This window comes from Balaenoptera borealis, assembly GCF_965194805.1.
Source record: "Balaenoptera borealis genome assembly, contig: HAP1_SCAFFOLD_2368, whole genome shotgun sequence".
Taxonomy (NCBI): domain Eukaryota; kingdom Metazoa; phylum Chordata; class Mammalia; order Artiodactyla; family Balaenopteridae; genus Balaenoptera; species Balaenoptera borealis.
This window is the reverse complement of record NW_028121943.1, coordinates 1-19,289: the sequence shown is the minus strand read 5'-3', so window position 1 is coordinate 19,289 and position 19,289 is coordinate 1. Positions and strand designations below refer to the sequence as shown.

The 19,289-nt window shown below is 45.7% G+C and overlaps 1 pseudogene across 1 annotated transcript; it reads right to left on the bottom strand.

Annotated features, from left to right (window-relative positions):
- Positions 1 to 2,841: 2,841 nt before the first annotated feature.
- On the bottom strand, positions 2,842 to 9,767 carry LOC309622385 (uncharacterized protein C2orf78 pseudogene; annotated as a pseudogene). Its single transcript has 3 exons — positions 9,684 to 9,767; positions 6,037 to 6,786; positions 2,842 to 4,757 (listed from the first exon to the last, which is right to left on the bottom strand). The product of its transcript is annotated as an uncharacterized protein C2orf78 pseudogene (transcript).
- Positions 9,768 to 19,289: the final 9,522 nt, after the last annotated feature.

Here is a 19,289-nt window from a genome sequence, read left to right as displayed (position 1 = left end):
GAGACCTTTGCGTTGTTTGGTTGCCTTTTGTCTGTTTTCCAGATGGGAAAACAGGAACAAGGGAAGTATAGGTTATTACTAGGTGGGGTTGAACAAGTGGAGCAGCAAACTGCAAAGCAGAAAGAAGAGGGACGTACTATAGAGGGATATGACTTCCATTCTCAAGGCGCCTGCATCCTGTGCAGGGAGACAGCCTAACATAAAATGTGCCTAACAACAAATATATTGACTTCTTACTAAAAATCTCCAGTTCATAGAACCGAGGGGTTTGTACCTTCTCCTTTAAAAGTGATAGTCCTGGGACTTCCCCGGTGGTCCCGTGGTGAAGACTCTGCGCTTCCAATGCAGCAGGCGTGGGTTCAATCCCTGGTTGGGGAGCTAAGATCCCACATGCTGCGCAGCCAAAGAAATTTTTGTCGAACGTTATACTCCTGTATTGTTGGCTTTAGTGGTTTAGATTTTGTTGTACTGTTAAGAAGATTTCAGTTTATTTACCGGGAACAAACAACACATAATGTAAAAATAGTTTCCCAGAAACGATTTCCATCATTCTCTTCCTCCCTTTCTCCCGCAGACTGGTGTTTCACCTTGACAAGTTCTCTGTCATTCCATAGGAAAGCTGTCTGGCTTGGAGGTTGCAATCCCAGGGAATTTTTCATCAGCGGGGAAGTCTCCATCACTACAGAGGAATCAAGGGAGAAGTCAGTCCCTGGTAAGTGAGATGCTCCCCCTAAACACCAACACAGCAGTCGTGTACCTTTCAAGGGGTTCAGGGGCAAGATGGGCAAGGCATTTCTACTAACTCTTCTTAAGGATCACGGACAGTGCCCTATGCTACGAGGTAAGCGGTGACTGCTGTAGTTCTTACTGGTGATCCTTTCCTGTCACTGATTCTCGGCCTTCTTTGTATTTCATAGGACTGTTGTCAGTCCAATACAAAATGAGTCTTATTTTTAAAAACCTGAAATGTTTTACAGAGCCTAGCATTCTCATATAGGGTCCTTTCCATTCTCCCCACTTTCCCGAGAGGCCAAGAACACTTCACACCATGAACTAGGAGAGGGGGTAGAGCCCTTTCTGATGAAATGCATCAACAAAGACAGAGCCTTAGCCTGCTTGCTCTCTGGACAGGATCTCGGACCACAAGGTCTTCAATCCTGGTATAAATGAAGGAAGTGAGGACAGTTCAACTGGCACTCTGATAACAAGAGTTCGGAAACACCTTCCAAAGAGACTATAGCAGTAGATGAGGGAAGGGAGTGCTACAGTGTGGCAGTACAGGGGGAATGATCGGCTACAGCAGTGAAAAGTGTGGTACCGATTGGTGTGCTCTCGGGGTTCTTGTACATGTAGCATAGATGACCTCTACGGTGGCCCTCCCACCTTCCCACCTGCATTAGGTGTTCTTTTTTTTTGTAATTTATGTTTATGTATTTATTTACTGTTTGAACTTATTTATTCTACGTATTTATTTTTTTGGCTGCACTGGGTCTCTCATTGCTGTGCACGGGCTTTCTCTAGTTGGCGGCTAGCGGGGGCTACTCTCGGTTGCGGTGTGCGGGCTTCTCATCGCGGTGGCTTCTCTTGTTGCGGAGCATGGGCTGTAGGCACGTGGGCTTCGGTAGTTGAGGCTCACGGGCTCTAGAATGCAGGCTCCGTCGTTGTGGCACATGCGCTTAGTTGCTGCACGGCATGTGGGATCTTCGCAGACCAGGGCTCGAACCCGTGTCCCCTGCATTGGCAGGCGCCACCAGGGAAGCCCTAGGTGTTCTCATATAGAGTCTAAAAACAGAGAGCACTGAGAGAAGGTAGTGGTTATTAAAGGCTCAGGATCTAAATTCTACCTGTCTCTACACCCCTTCCCAGCTGTCGATTTGACCCCATTTTTGAATGCTGACCTCATTGTTCAACTTTTCTCTGCCGTCTGTATACTCACCTTGAAAACTTGTTTCTGTGATGCGTTGAGCAGACACAGGGTGGCAGACTGCAGAGGTGGAAGCTGGTGGTCGGATATTTGTGGGCTGAATCTCCTTCAGTCCCATTCCCATTTCTGGTTGCCCAGAGGCCCTACTTCCTGTGTGTGACGCCGAGCCGTAGGATTGCGGGCAGGAGCCAAGTTCTCCATACAGTAAAGACCCCAGTGTGCCTTGGTTATAGTAATATACCTGGCTTCCTTCCTGGCAGGGAAGTGACAGGCGGCTATGCCCCTGCTTTGTTCGTGGGCCTCCTGATCCAGCAGTTCCCTTGGCTCTGCCCCTGTCGTCAGCTGCCCCTAGGATAACTCTGAGCCCTAGCCACTTCTCTGGTAGATTTCCCTATTCCCCCACTACAGTCACACCTGAATAAGGCAACTCAGACCTTTCAGAGATGTGTCCTGAACCTCTTGTTTTCTGAAATACCTATCTGGTGGTTGTGAGACTTAAGGCCAGCGTCCCCGAGAGACTTTTTCTATTTCTCCTAGTAAACCTAGACTCATCTTCTGTCACCTTCAACTCTACTCCAATTGTGTTCTTTCAACCCAGACCTCTGACCCTGCTTTTTACTTCTGCCATTTCATCCTCGCTCCTGCTTCCTTTCCTAAATCCATACGTCTCTTTTGGCCTTCCTAGCCCTGGGCCAAGTTCCTTCCTCTTTGCTCAGTTTTTACCCCTTTCCTTCATTCTCCCATCCAACTTTCAGTCCTTCCTTTCTCACGCCCCAGTTAGCAGCATCTGAAAATTCGAAAGGTTTGTTACTCGTCTATTAATTGTATTCCATTTACTTATTCAGTTCTATACCTGTCTTACCTGTGTATGGAAGAACAGCTGGTAGCCAAGGTGGCACCAAGAATCCTAGCAGCTCTCACTTGACGTATCCGTAGTAGTCGGCAATTTCCATTTCGTTTTCCCTCTCGGTGAAAAATTGCAGCTTGCCCGAAGAGGTGTATCTGGCAGCATTCTCCCGTTGTTGTTGAGCCCGCCTCTTCATGGCCTCTCGCTCTGGCCTCTGCTCTTGTTCGATGGGCTTTGACATGACTGGCTCAGGCACGTTGGGTTCCCTCCATGGAACTCGTTGCTTGCTGAAGTCTTGGAGTAGAAATTGGGTTTGGAGCTTGGGTGGGGACTGGCGCTTATTCACAGCAGGGGGAACAGGCTCCCGCTGGAGAGGAGCGCCAGATGAAGTTTTGGAGGGTGCAGGCCTAGGAGCAGCAGACTGAGGGACACGAGGCTGGGTATGGTTGGTCCAAGCCGGTTGGGTTGGGTTGGTCACAGTTGGCTGAGCTGGTTTGGCGGGGCCTGGCAAAGAGGCAGGAGCTGGCTGGGATGAATTGGCTGCAGCAGGTTGAGCTGAGTCAGTAGAACCAGGCTGGGCACGGTAAGCCCCAGCAGGCCGATGTGAGGCCAGAGACTGTGGCCTCCGAGGAGCGGGTCGAGCTTGAGGCTTGTCCCAGGCAGAAAAAGGCAGAGGTATCAACTTGACCTTCCCAGGAGGAGGCCGCTCATACTGGGCTGGAGACGGACACTCTGTTTCAGCACTGCTGTCTGGTTTCTGGGCTTGGACTTGCGTTTTCTCAGGACCCTTCCCCTCACGTGGGGTATGCCGCCATGGCTGGATAGCTGGGGGTGGCTGGGGGTCTTTGGGGTTGCTTGACTTTCCCAAGAGCCGACAGGAAGAGAGCCCAGTTTTCGTCTCATTCTTCTTCCCCAGCGCATGAAGAACCTTCACAGACTCCAGCATGCGCACGCCAAGGGAGGTTCGAGGCTTTTGAAAGCTCTGTTGGAGAAGCTCAGTTTGGTGTTCCTTTCGCTTCGTGTGGGGGATTGCTGGCTTCTCTTCTGCCTTGACTTTGTTCCCTGACTGCTTGTTCTCCTCAGCCTTGTTTCTCCCTCTGGTCCTTTTGGTCTTTTCCTGCCCGTGGCTCTTAGTTTTGCTGATCTTTCTGGATGCAGCTTTCTGAGGTTTGCCTTGAGAGTGCTTGGCCGTGTTCACAGGAGCCCTGTCACTGACTGCAGCGTGGCATATAACCACTTCTCCCCCTAACAGGCACTCTGGATTCTTTGGCTGGATTTTGGCCTTGGGAGCGCCACTGATAGGCTCAGAGGCTTTCTGTTTGTTCTTCCTGGGTTGATCAGAGGGAACCTTTATGACACTTGGCTTTTCCTGCACCTGATTCACCTTAATGGCTCTGGTGTCTTTAGCTTTGATCACGTTGGGACCTTGGGATTGATCAAGATCTTTCAAAGGATTAAAGAGCTGGGGAAGGTGAATATCCTCCGCCAGTGTAGTAATGTCTGCAAGACCACTGCTAGGTTCAATCCCATTTTCAAGTGTCCCTAGGTCCTGACGACTCCGGCTGTTCTCTCCCAGATCAGCATTTTCAGAACCAGGCTGCTCCTCTTGGCTGAGGGGATCGGTGCAGGCCAGCGGCTGGTGAATATCAGGGATTCCTAAAGGGAGTAGTGGAGGATCTTGGTTCTCTGTTGGGATCTGGTAGGCATCCAGAGGCTTTGAAAGCTTGGTTTTGATATCATCCACGTGCTTACTCTCTATTTGTCCCTGGCTTGGAGCTGGAGGCAGGGCCAGGAGACGCCTGGCACTCTGGACTGGAGCTGTCACTGAAATGTCCCCAAGTTCAGATGGTGGGTTACTCTCAAGTATGTGGCTGTTTCTGCTACTGCAGGACTTGGGGAGTTCTTGACTTTGTGTCACACAAAACGTCTGGCTTGGAGGTTGCAATCCCAGGGAATTTTTCATCACCAGGGGGGAGGTCTCCATCCCTACAAAGGGATCAAGGGAGAAGTCAGTCCCTGGTAAGTGAGATGCTCCCCCTAAACACCAACACAGCAGTCGTGTACCTTTCAAGGGGTTCAGGGGCAAGATGGGCAAGGCATTTCTACTAACTCTTCTTAAGGATCATGGACAGTGCCCTATGCTACGAGGTAAGCGGTGACTGTTGTAATTCTTACTGGTGAGCCTTTCCTGTCGCTGATTCTCGGCTCGCTTTGTATTTCATAGGACTGTTATAAGTCCAATACAAAATGAGTCTTATTTTTAAAAACCTGAAATGTTTTACAAAGCCTAGCATTCTCATATAGGGTCCTTTCCATTCTCCCCACTTTCCCGAGAGGCCAAGAACACGTCACACCATGAACTAGGAGAGGGGGTAGAGCCCTTGCTGATGAAATACATCAACAAAGACAGAGTCTTAGCCTGCTTGCTCTCTGGACAGGATCTCGGACCACAAGGTCTTCAATCCTGGTATAAATGAAGGAAGTGAGGACAGTTCAACTGGCACTCTCATAACAAGAGTTCTGAAACACCTTCCGAAGAGACTATAGCAGTAGATGAGGGAAGGGAGTGCTACAGTGTGGCAGTACAGGGGGAACGATCGGCTACAGCAGTGAAAAGTGTGGTACCGATTGGTGTGCTCTCGGGGTTCTTGTACATGTAGCATAGATGACCTCTACAGTGGCCCTCCCACCTTCCCACCTGCATTAGGTGTTCTTTTTTTTGTAATTTATGTTTATGTATTTATTTACTGTTTGAACTTATTTATTCTACGTATTTATTTTTTTGGCTGCACTGGGTCTCTCATTGCTGTGCACGGGCTTTCTCGAGTTGGCGGCTAGCGGGGGCTACTCTTGGTTGCGGTGTGCGGGCTTCTCATCGCGGTGGCTTCTCTTTGTTGCGGAGCATGGGCTGTAGGCACGTGGGCTTCGGTAGTTGAGGCTCACGGGCTCTAGAATGCAGGCTCCGTCGTTGTGGCACATGCGCTTAGTTGCTGCACGGCATGTGGGATCTTCGCAGACCAGGGCTCGAACCCGTGTCCCCCGCATTGCATTGGCAGGCGGATTCTTAACCACGGCGCCACCAGGGAAGCCCTAGGTGTTCTCATAGAGAGTCTAAAAACAGAGGGCACTGAGCGAAGGTAGTGGTTATTAAAGGCTCAGGATCTAAATTCTACCTGCCTCTACACCCCTTCCCAGCTGTCGATTTGACCCCATTTTTGAGTGCCGACCTCATTCTTCAACTTTCTCTGGCGTTTGTTATACTCACCTTGAAAACTTGTTTCTGTGATGCGTTGAGCAGACACAGGGTGGCAGACTGCAGAGGTGGAAGCTGGTGGTCGGATATTTGTGGGCTGAATCTCCTTCAGTCCCATTCCCATTTCTGGTTGCCCAGAGGCCCGACTTCCTGTGTATGACGCCGAGCCGTAGGATTGCGGGCAGGAGCCAAGTTCTCCATACAGTAAAGACCCCAGTGTGCCTTGGTTATAGTAATATACCTGGCTCCCTTCCTGGCAGGGAAGTGGCAGGCGGCTCTGCCCCTGATTTGGAATCTGAGATGGTGTTCCCTGAGCAAGGCTGGCAGAAAGCGATGGATGTAGAGGGACCATGTTCTTGGCGTCTGAAGTTTTATCATACTGGGCTGCCAGAAACATGGAGGAGGCAGCTGTGTGGCGGTCAGTGAGTGCCAGAGTAAAGTCTCCGAGTGAAGAAGAATTCTTTTCAGTGCTTGCTGTGATGTCCCACTCAAGAACACCTGGATAGGAAGCAGCTGAAGTGGAGATCTGGCTGTGGTCAGTAACTCCAGATAACATAGTCGTGCTAGAATGTTGGTAAAGGTAGGCACTACCCATGAGTGTCTGGAAAGGGGTACCGGTAGCCGATGCCGAACTGACGGCAGGGGCAGAGACTCTGGAGAAGTTGCAGACACTTCGTGTTAGGGAAGTTGCATTGCTCACCACAGGAGGAGAATGCTGCAGAGAATCTAGAGTTCCAAGTAGAGATGGATGTTGGAAATTTTCTGTAAGAACAAGAGGGTCATGAAAAACTCAGGGAGGTTGAGAAATTCTCACTACGTTTGAGGAACGGCATCATCTGAAGGTTCTTGCTATCAGGACACCTCTACTATCATTACTTCCTGAGAAACCCAAAATCAGACAGTTGATGATGGCTGTAAGGACTGAGCAGTTTTCCACTCTTCTCTATTAACTGCCTGTGCTCCCATCTTGGGCACAGACGGGCAGAAGAGCCAAGTGGTGTGGTTCAGAGATTGTTCTCTAGGCTGGAAGCAACCTTCTCCCTGCCCTGTCTTTCCCTTCAGCCTGCACTCGTATTGACTTCTATGCTATTTCCTAGACTGGAAGCATTTTAGAACTAGGAGGCCCTTAGAGAACTTCGATGTTCTCAGTCTCATTTCGTGAGTAAGGAAACTGAGGCTCAGAGAGGTCGGGTTGACTTGTTCAAGTTCTCTCATTATGTTAGTATCATTACCAGGTTTCAGAACCTAAGTATCCTGACTTCCTTGCCAGGACTCCACTCTGAGCATGATACTGCCAGAAAGCAGGAGAAATAGAACTTATAATATAGGCATTTTTTTTGTCCATTAGAAAACAGTACGGCTGTTACCATTGTCGTCTTCAGTGTCTCCCTTTGCTTGTGCAGTTCCCACGCTATTACCTAGAGGTGACGTACAGCTCAGTCCAACTGGTGAATTGAAAGAGTCATTTTTGCCCTCTTCAAGCCTGGTTTCTCATCCTACCTCAAAATGATTACCCGAAAGTGGATTTCTTAAGTGCTTTTGGAAAGGGAAGAGTTATCTGATTACTTCAGATTCCTCACCTGTAAAGTGGTTATAACACCACCACCAATAATAATAGCAGTAATAATTAATAGATGAATAAGCTGATCTATTGCGTATGATTTATATGGAGGAAGATACAATAAGTTCTAGAAAGACAAAGAAAAATCATGACAAGCATATTACGTTAACGAAAAAGAAATCCATAGATATTAATGAAAACTGGGGTATGTGGCAAGTATCGAAGCCTAATGAATTTACTAACAAATGGCATTCTGTACCATCCATGCAATATTATGAAAGTGAATTTTGCCCACTCTATTTTAGTGAATACTATTAACCAGAAGACACGATGGAGGTGATAGAGGTGAATGAATTCCTAGCCAATGCATACAGACAGAGAAGGTATGTCAGTAAAAAATGCATAACAAGCAACAGAATGCAATAAATGTGCATGTATAGGTAGCCACAACACATATAGACAAGTATTTCAATGAAAACCGGTACGAAGCAGACAGCAAAATAATAAGTGTAAAAGAGTTTCATTATTGTGCTCCTTCATATTTTTACCCAGCAAGTAAGAGGTATTAAGCCTAGGAGAAATATATATTTCAATGAATATAGCTTATATAATAAGCAGAAAGGAAGCTTAAAATGTATCAGGAAGGTTTTTGGATTTATCCTAGAACTTAGATTAGAATCATCTTCAGCATCCAAGAAGATGGCATCCCAAAACCTCAAAAAACCATCATGCCTAGAATCCAATTAAAAAAGATTTTCAAGTGTAAGAAAATCCACAGGACTCCACAATATGGTTTTCGATAAACGTGGATGTTTGTTTGTTTTGTTTCTTTGGCCGCGCCGCGTGGCCCTGGCCGTGAAAGCACCGAGTCCTAAGCACTGGACCGCCAGGGAATTCCCTAAGTGGGGGGAATTAGAGATGTGGGGCCTGACTTTTTCTTCTTCTTCTTCTTCTTCGGTAGCTAAGATCTACAAGCGAACGATGGCTGTTGATCAATGTGCTCTCTGTGTTAGGAAGGAAATAACTGTAAAAATGAAAAGCAGCCTTGCCTTAGAACCTACATATCACACCAAGGAAAATAGTCCTTCTGATTCAATTTAGAAGATATCACTTAAAATGTTGAATTGGTGAAATGTCTACCTAGTTTAAAAATTAGAAAGAATAAAACACTGAAAAGCAGCCCCCTAGATAACCACTGTGGTTGCTTGTTTATAGGAGGCATCATTTCTAAAACGTATTTCTAAAATGTTTATATTCAAAACTGTCAAGTGGCCAACTGTATTCAGAGAGGCAATAAAAGAAAGAAAACGGAGTATGACTTTTCTGATAAGCTGCCTTTCCCGGTGATCCCCTGTTCTGGCCTTACTTTCCTTCTTAAGTCTGTTAATGTAAGGGTTTGCTACCATCAACTTGGTTTTGCCCTGCTCTGAGCAGGTTTCCCTCTGTGCTGTTTCTGCTTTAATTGAAAATCTTTGGTTCCCATCAGCATTCCATTGCAAACTCCGTTTTTCTTGAGAGCTCCTCTATGCTTTCCCTCTTCATTCTTACATTTTCTCCCATCTCTTGGTGCCTGTTGGCCTGTGCTAATGAAAACCGTCCTAAACTTCCTTACGCTCGACTCTGTGCCTCCCTGTAGAGCCCAGTACTCTCCATCCTCTCTCCCTATTCTCTCTTTTCAACTAGTCGAAATCCTAGTGGAGGGGAGACCATTAGAGATGAAACATCTTGGTATATATTGCTAGTTTTCTATGTCCCCTGGCTTTTCTGTGTTTCTGTTGAAACACTCTTGAGAAGTGTCTGATTTCGTTTTCTACATGGGTACCCTTTAAGGCTCAATACTGGAAAAGAAGGGGATCAGAGTGATCAACCCAATGTGGTATCCTAACGTAACAGTTAAGGAAAGCAACAGGCTTTGTGAGACAGCCAGTGATTTGTCCAAAGTCACACAGATAGTAAACGTCAAAGTCAAAAGTGAAATTAGGTCTCCAGACGTGTAGTTCAATACTTTCCCTCATTATTCCATGCTATTTTGAATCTCCTACTCAATTTAGGGGCAAAAGAAATCGAACGCAAAACTTTCCAAAGTTTCTTTTCTTACCTGACATGGTCAGAGAAGAGGAAGCATCCACTGCAGGTACAAGGGATGAGGAGACAACACTAGAGGATGTCTGAGTGGCTGCAGCTGAACGGCGCACGTGTCCAGTACAGAGGTCACTGGTTACTGGTCCAAACAGCTCCACGGAAACCCCAAGGCTCTACCAAGTGGTAGTAGGTTTGGGAGGAGAGTGATGTCACAAAGCAGGCAGTTGAAAGGTATGAGAGAGCCAATAGGGAGGTCCGATCCCCAACAGGAAGGCGGGCTTGGGTGAAGAGAGTGTAGGAGAGCTAAAACAACACCTGAGTTTCTGAGCTTTGGGGAGGAGGAAATCCTAGAAGACAGATTTACCTCCCCCAGGCTCTTCCATTAGGGAAATCATTGCAACATTTCTTACAGACGTTCATTAATACACTGAACTAAGAGTTACTTATATTCTACAGAGTATTCTATTTTATGTATCATATACTTAGAGCTATATAGATCTTATTTAATTAATAATCCTTAGGAAGGAAAGAGCCATCTAGTTTGAACTATTACAGTTGTTCTGAAATCAGATGTGTCTAATGAGTGAACTGATAGCAGCTTTTAAGGAGCCAAAGTAGGGATTAAGAAGCTCTCTTTGTAACTTGGTTCAAGAGTAGGGTGAAGTTTCTTGAGTGTACCTTGTGGAGAATGTTGTGGTCCAAGGCTCTTCTCTTTTAGTTTCTTCTCCTTGACTCCTACCTTCCTTGGGCTGGGCTAGGCTGGGGGCCAGGTTGGACTTGCGACTTAACATTTCTCTTCCGCTTTCTCTTTTTTTTTTTTCTTCCATTATGGGCATTGCTTCGAGGACAAGCCTTGATCTTGCATTGGACGTTACTTCCTGTCACCTTCCAGCAGCAGGAGTCTTCTTTTCAGTGCTTGATGCTTCACGAAATAGACTCTGCCCGTTGGCAGCAAATACCAGAGAGCTAGGAGACAGAGCTGGTTGCAGACCTTTCCTCTTCCAGCCTTTGGTTGCAATTGTTTGGCCCATAATTTGCTAGCTCTAGTTCCTTGGGCCACACAGGTATCCTGCCATCTCCAGCTCTTGTTATATGTGAGAGACATTCTGAACACTGTCCCTTTTTCTTTGCACAGAAGTATATACAGTGTGGCAGTTACTGTAATCTCCTCCGCCTTGCAAACAGCCACTCTAGAATCTTGGACCTCTAGGACTCTCTGTCTTGCATGCTTGGGGGCAAGGCCAAGCAAAATGAAGAGGAGAATAATTAGAGAAAGAGGAGGACGTTGGTGGAGAATTGGGAGCAGGTAAGGTGAAAGGGCACAGGAGAAAAGAGATGCATGTAGACTTTTTGGTTTCTGTGGGAAACAGGTTGACACACTTGGGCCTCATTTGGTATTAACAGAACAGAGAGTTAAAGATCTAAGTAGCTAGATAGTGTGCAGCAACTGCCATGAAGTCTGTACACTGAAGAGAACAGTCTCACATCTAGTTTTCATTTTGTTTTATGTCATAGTACCTTATTTATAGCATTCACTGGTGTGTTTGTAGAATACAGATGTTTTCAAATGCTCTGGTTTTGTCTACATGGTTATCTCCTTGTCCTGTTTGTAAGGAATCCAACATTGTAAGACATATTGCATGTTTTTCTCTTGACGATTGTTGACCTTGAAGCGTCATGAACTAACTTGAGCTGTTGGATTCTGTGGAGAAACGTTCAAAAGGGTCTGTGAAAAAGGCACTGTGGTGAGTCGCATTATGCACCCGAGCGTAAGGAGCAAGATATCTGCCACCAGCCCAGCTTGGCCTGGATTGCCTCTGTTTTAGTTCCCCTGGTTAGTGCTTTTCTCCCTAACCACTCTTGTGACTGTGATAATGTGAGTAAGGGCGGAGTTGCTAATGATCTATGTGTGAGGTAAGCTGGTTTGAGGGAGGAAATCTATGGACCTAGTCATTTTCCTTGGTGGTAAGCTTTCAGGGGTGCAGAGATGGATCTTCCTGGGGCCTTTTCTGGTCCCAGGAAGATATCGCATAGATGGGACCTCCCAAGACACACATTGAATCTTTAGGCCTGTTTTTCCTATTATGAGGTACGAACGAGTTTCTTCACTGATGGGGATGATGCTTATCTGAGAAGAAATTGTGAAAGGTGGTGTAGTGTAGAGGTGTGGCTTAAGCTTTTAAGTTTTCCTCCAGGTTTTTCCCCTAAGCTTCCTACTTCGGACGGCCTACTTACATGATACTAGTAGGTGATGTCCGGCTAACAACTTCCTAAATATACCTGCAAGCCAGATCAGTGTCTCTTTTCTCTGTATTCCCATGGAAATCAAGAGTCCCGCCGAATTTTCCATCGAAACAGTTGATTTGTGTTGTCTCTAGGAATTCTAAAGGGCGTACCGTTGCTTCCTAACCGGTGTCATTTGGGAGATCCGCCTCTGTACGTTCAAATGATTAATTTTGAGACTTTGCTCATGTGTGCAGTAAACCCTTGAATTCCCTAAGACCTTCCTTTCCTCCATCTCCTACCCCATTAAGCCCGCTTCAGTTCATCTCCTGAATTTCTTTGGAATCTGTCAGCCAGCTCTTCCTCAACTTCCTAATACTGAACTTGCCTGTCTGTTGCGATTAGGTCCTAACTGGTGTCCATATATCTTGTTTCCTTCCAATCCACTCTTCACACAAGAAACCTTCAAAGCAAGTTGGAACGTTGCTCATAAACATCGCTCACAAACATTGTTTTGAGAATAGAAAACACACTGTTGGCCTTTAAGACTCTGCGTGGTCTAGAATCCTCTCTGCTTCTCTAGCCCCATCTTGTGCCACTTTTGCCCTCACTTTCTATGCTTCAGATACACTGAATTAACCTTAGTTCTCACTCATCTGACAGAAGTCAGTTCAGATACTATTTTTCACTGTGATTCCTAGCATTAAGGAATTTGATTATCAGGTTTTGTATGAGGACTATTTCATCAGGGGTACAGAAGTTCTGGCCATCTCTGGTTTTGGATATCCCTTATTTGTTGAGACCTTTGCGTTGTTTGGTTGCCTTTTGTCTGTTTTCCAGATGGGAAAACAGGAACAAGGGAAGTATAGGTTATTACTAGGTGGGGTTGAACAAGTGGAGCAGCAAACTGCAAAGCAGAAAGAAGAGGGACGTACTATAGAGGGATATGACTTCCATTCTCAAGGCGCCTGCATCCTGTGCAGGGAGACAGCCTAACATAAAATGTGCCTAACAACAAATATATTGACTTCTTACTAAAAATCTCCAGTTCATAGAACCGAGGGGTTTGTACCTTCTCCTTTAAAAGTGATAGTCCTGGGACTTCCCCGGTGGTCCCGTGGTGAAGACTCTGCGCTTCCAATGCAGCAGGCGTGGGTTCAATCCCTGGTTGGGGAGCTAAGATCCCACATGCTGCGCAGCCAAAGAAATTTTTGTCGAACGTTATACTCCTGTATTGTTGGCTTTAGTGGTTTAGATTTTGTTGTACTGTTAAGAAGATTTCAGTTTATTTACCGGGAACAAACAACACATAATGTAAAAATAGTTTCCCAGAAACGATTTCCATCATTCTCTTCCTCCCTTTCTCCCGCAGACTGGTGTTTCACCTTGACAAGTTCTCTGTCATTCCATAGGAAAGCTGTCTGGCTTGGAGGTTGCAATCCCAGGGAATTTTTCATCAGCGGGGAAGTCTCCATCACTACAGAGGAATCAAGGGAGAAGTCAGTCCCTGGTAAGTGAGATGCTCCCCCTAAACACCAACACAGCAGTCGTGTACCTTTCAAGGGGTTCAGGGGCAAGATGGGCAAGGCATTTCTACTAACTCTTCTTAAGGATCACGGACAGTGCCCTATGCTACGAGGTAAGCGGTGACTGCTGTAGTTCTTACTGGTGATCCTTTCCTGTCACTGATTCTCGGCTTTCTTTGTATTTCATAGGACTGTTGTCAGTCCAATACAAAATGAGTCTTATTTTTAAAAACCTGAAATGTTTTACAGAGCCTAGCATTCTCATATAGGGTCCTTTCCATTCTCCCCACTTTCCCGAGAGGCCAAGAACACTTCACACCATGAACTAGGAGAGGGGGTAGAGCCCTTTCTGATGAAATACATCAACAAAGACAGAGCCTTAGCCTGCTTGCTCTCTGGACAGGATCTCGGACCACAAGGTCTTCAATCCTGGTATAAATGAAGGAAGTGAGGACAGTTCAACTGGCACTCTGATAACAAGAGTTCGGAAACACCTTCCGAAGAGACTATAGCAGTAGATGAGGGAAGGGAGTGCTACAGTGTGGCAGTACAGGGGGAACGATCGGCTACAGCAGTGAAAAGTGTGGTACCGATTGGTGTGCTCTCGGGGTTCTTGTACATGTAGCATAGATGACCTCTACGGTGGCCCTCCCACCTTCCCACCTGCATTAGGTGTTCTTTTTTTTTGTAATTTATGTTTATGTATTTATTTACTGTTTGAACTTATTTATTCTACGTATTTATGTTTTTGGCTGCACTGGGTCTCTCATTGCTGTGCACGGGCTTTCTCTAGTTGGCGGCTAGCGGGGGCTACTCTCGGTTGCGGTGTGCGGGCATCTCATCGCGGTGGCTTCTCTTGTTGCGGAGCATGGGCTGTAGGCACGTGGGCTTCGGTAGTTGAGGCTCACGGGCTCTAGAATGCAGGCTCCGTCGTCGTGGCACATGCGCTTAGTTGCTGCACGGCATGTGGGATCTTCGCAGACCAGGGCTCGAACCCGTGTCCCCCGCATTGCATTGGCAGGCGGATTCTTAACCACGGCGCCACCAGGGAAGCCCTAGGTGTTCTCATAGAGAGTCTAAAAACAGAGGGCACTGAGCGAAGGTAGTGGTTATTAAAGGCTCAGGATCTAAATTCTACCTGCCTCTACACCCCTTCCCAGCTGTCGATTTGACCCCATTTTTGAGTGCCGACCTCATTCTTCAACTTTCTCTGGCGTTTGTTATACTCACCTTGAAAACTTGTTTCTGTGATGCGTTGAGCAGACACAGGGTGGCAGACTGCAGAGGTGGAAGCTGGTGGTCGGATATTTGTGGGCTGAATCTCCTTCAGTCCCATTCCCATTTCTGGTTGCCCAGAGGCCCGACTTCCTGTGTATGACGCCGAGCCGTAGGATTGCGGGCAGGAGCCAAGTTCTCCATACAGTAAAGACCCCAGTGTGCCTTGGTTATAGTAATATACCTGGCTTCCTTCCTGGCAGGGAAGTGGCAGGCGGCTCTGCCCCTGATTTGGAATCTGAGATGGTGTTCCCTGAGCAAGGCTGGCAGAAAGCGATGGATGTAGAGGGACCATGTTCTTGGCGTCTGAAGTTTTATCATACTGGGCTGCCAGAAACATGGAGGAGGCAGCTGTGTGGCGGTCAGTGAGTGCCAGAGTAAAGTCTCCGAGTGAAGAAGAATTCTTTTCAGTGCTTGCTGTGATGTCCCACTCAAGAACACCTGGATAGGAAGCAGCTGAAGTGGAGATCTGGCTGTGGTCAGTAACTCCAGATAACATAGTCGTGCTAGAATGTTGGTAAAGGTAGGCACTACCCATGAGTGTCTGGAAAGGGGTACCGGTAGCCGATGCCGAACTGACGGCAGGGGCAGAGACTCTGGAGAAGTTGCAGACACTTCGTGTTAGGGAAGTTGCATTGCTCACCACAGGAGGAGAATGCTGCAGAGAATCTAGAGTTCCAAGTAGAGATGGATGTTGGAAATTTTCTGTAAGAACAAGAGGGTCATGAAAAACTCAGGGAGGTTGAGAAATTCTCACTACGTTTGAGGAACGGCATCATCTGAAGGTTCTTGCTATCAGGACACCTCTACTATCACTACTTCCTGAGAAACCCAAAATCAGACAGTTGATGATGGCTGTAAGGACTGAGCAGTTTTCCACTCTTCTCTATTAACTGCCTGTGCTCCCATCTTGGGCACAGACGGGCAGAAGAGCCAAGTGGTGTGGTTCAGAGATTGTTCTCTAGGCTGGAAGCAACCTTCTCCCTGCCCTGTCTTTCCCTTCAGCCTGCACTCGTATTGACTTCTATGCTATTTCCTAGACTGGAAGCATTTTAGAACTAGGAGGCCCTTAGAGAACTTCGATGTTCTCAGTCTCATTTCGTGAGTAAGGAAACTGAGGCTCAGAGAGGTCGGGTTGACTTGTTCAAGTTCTCTCATTATGTTAGTATCATTACCAGGTTTCAGAACCTAAGTATCCTGACTTCCTTGCCAGGACTCCACTCTGAGCATGATACTGCCAGAAAGCAGGAGAAATAGAACTTATAATATAGGCATTTTTTTTGTCCATTAGAAAACAGTACGGCTGTTACCATTGTCGTCTTCAGTGTCTCCCTTTGCTTGTGCAGTTCCCACGCTATTACCTAGAGGTGACGTACAGCTCAGTCCAACTGGTGAATTGAAAGAGTCATTTTTGCCCTCTTCAAGCCTGGTTTCTCATCCTACCTCAAAATGATTACCCGAAAGTGGATTTCTTAAGTGCTTTTGGAAAGGGAAGAGTTATCTGATTACTTCAGATTCCTCACCTGTAAAGTGGTTATAACACCACCACCAATAATAATAGCAGTAATAATTAATAGATGAATAAGCTGATCTATTGCGTATGATTTATATGGAGGAAGATACAATAAGTTCTAGAAAGACAAAGAAAAATCATGACAAGCATATTACGTTAACGAAAAAGAAATCCATAGATATTAATGAAAACTGGGGTATGTGGCAAGTATCGAAGCCTAATGAATTTACTAACAAATGGCATTCTGTACCATCCATGCAATATTATGAAAGTGAATTTTGCCCACTCTATTTTAGTGAATACTATTAACCAGAAGACACGATGGAGGTGATAGAGGTGAATGAATTCCTAGCCAATGCATACAGACAGAGAAGGTATGTCAGTAAAAAATGCATAACAAGCAACAGAATGCAATAAATGTGCATGTATAGGTAGCCACAACACATATAGACAAGTATTTCAATGAAAACCGGTACGAAGCAGACAGCAAAATAATAAGTGTAAAAGAGTTTCATTATTGTGCTCCTTCATATTTTTACCCAGCAAGTAAGAGGTATTAAGCCTAGGAGAAATATATATTTCAATGAATATAGCTTATATAATAAGCAGAAAGGAAGCTTAAAATGTATCAGGAAGGTTTTTGGATTTATCCTAGAACTTAGATTAGAATCATCTTCAGCATCCAAGAAGATGGCATCCCAAAACCTCAAAAAACCATCATGCCTAGAATCCAATTAAAAAAGATTTTCAAGTGTAAGAAAATCCACAGGACTCCACAATATGGTTTTCGATAAACGTGGATGTTTGTTTGTTTTGTTTCTTTGGCCGCGCCGCGTGGCCCTGGCCGTGAAAGCACCGAGTCCTAAGCACTGGACCGCCAGGGAATTCCCTAAGTGGGGGGAATTAGAGATGTGGGGCCTGACTTTTTCTTCTTCTTCTTCTTCTTCGGTAGCTAAGATCTACAAGCGAACGATGGCTGTTGATCAATGTGCTCTCTGTGTTAGGAAGGAAATAACTGTAAAAATGAAAAGCAGCCTTGCCTTAGAACCTACATATCACACCAAGGAAAATAGTCCTTCTGATTCAATTTAGAAGATATCACTTAAAATGTTGAATTGGTGAAATGTCTACCTAGTTTAAAAATTAGAAAGAATAAAACACTGAAAAGCAGCCCCCTAGATAACCACTGTGGTTGCTTGTTTATAGGAGGCATCATTTCTAAAACGTATTTCTAAAATGTTTATATTCAAAACTGTCAAGTGGCCAACTGTATTCAGAGAGGCAATAAAAGAAAGAAAACGGAGTATGACTTTTCTGATAAGCTGCCTTTCCCGGTGATCCCCTGTTCTGGCCTTACTTTCCTTCTTAAGTCTGTTAATGTAAGGGTTTGCTACCATCAACTTGGTTTTGCCCTGCTCTGAGCAGGTTTCCCTCTGTGCTGTTTCTGCTTTAATTGAAAATCTTTGGTTCCCATCAGCATTCCATTGCAAACTCCGTTTTTCTTGAGAGCTCCTCTATGCTTTCCCTCTTCATTCTTACATTTTCTCCCATCTCTTGGTGCCTGTTGGCCTGTGCTAATGAAAACCGTCCTAAACTTCCTTACGCTCGACTCTGTGCCTCCCTGTAGAGCCCAGTACTCTCCATCCTCTCTCCCTATTCTCTCTTTTCAACTAGTCGAAATCCTAGTGGAGGGGAGACCATTAGAGATGAAACATCTTGGTATATATTGCTAGTTTTCTATGTCCCCTGGCTTTTCTGTGTTTCTGTTGAAACACTCTTGAGAAGTGTCTGATTTCGTTTTCTACATGGGTACCCTTTAAGGCTCAATACTGGAAAAGAAGGGGATCAGAGTGATCAACCCAATGTGGTATCCTAACGTAACAGTTAAGGAAAGCAACAGGCTTTGTGAGACAGCCAGTGATTTGTCCAAAGTCACACAGATAGTAAACGTCAAAGTCAAAAGTGAAATTAGGTCTCCAGACGTGTAGTTCAATACTTTCCCTCATTATTCCATGCTATTTTGAATCTCCTACTCAATTTAGGGGCAAAAGAAATCGAACGCAAAACTTTCCAAAGTTTCTTTTCTTACCTGACATGGTCAGAGAAGAGGAAGCATCCACTGCAGGTACAAGGGATGAGGAGACAACACTAGAGGATGTCTGAGTGGCTGCAGCTGAACGGCGCACGTGTCCAGTACAGAGGTCACTGGTTACTGGTCCAAACAGCTCCACGGAAACCCCAAGGCTCTACCAAGTGGTAGTAGGTTTGGGAGGAGAGTGATGTCACAAAGCAGGCAGTTGAAAGGTATGAGAGAGCCAATAGGGAGGTCCGATCCCCAACAGGAAGGCGGGCTTGGGTGAAGAGAGTGTAGGAGAGCTAAAACAACACCTGAGTTTCTGAGCTTTGGGGAGGAGGAAATCCTAGAAGACAGATTTACCTCCCCCAGGCTCTTCCATTAGGGAAATCATTGCAACATTTCTTACAGACGTTCATTAATACACTGAACTAAGAGTTACTTATATTCTACAGAGTATTCTATTTTATGTATCATATACTTAGAGCTATATAGATCTTATTTAATTAATAATCCTTAGGAAGGAAAGAGCCATCTAGTTTGAACTATTACAGTTGTTCTGAAATCAGATGTGTCTAATGAGTGAACTGATAGCAGCTTTTAAGGAGCCAAAGTAGGGATTAAGAAGCTCTCTTTGTAACTTGGTTCAAGAGTAGGGTGAAGTTTCTTGAGTGTACCTTGTGGAGAATGTTGTGGTCCAAGGCTCTTCTCTTTTAGTTTCTTCTCCTTGACTCCTACCTTCCTTGGGCTGGGCTAGGCTGGGGGCCAGGTTGGACTTGCGACTTAACATTTCTCTTCCGCTTTCTCTTTTTTTTTTTTCTTCCATTATGGGCATTGCTTCGAGGACAAGCCTTGATCTTGCATTGGACGTTACTTCCTGTCACCTTCCAGCAGCAGGAGTCTTCTTTTCAGTGCTTGATGCTTCACGAAATAGACTCTGCCCGTTGGCAGCAAATACCAGAGAGCTAGGAGACAGAGCTGGTTGCAGACCTTTCCTCTTCCAGCCTTTGG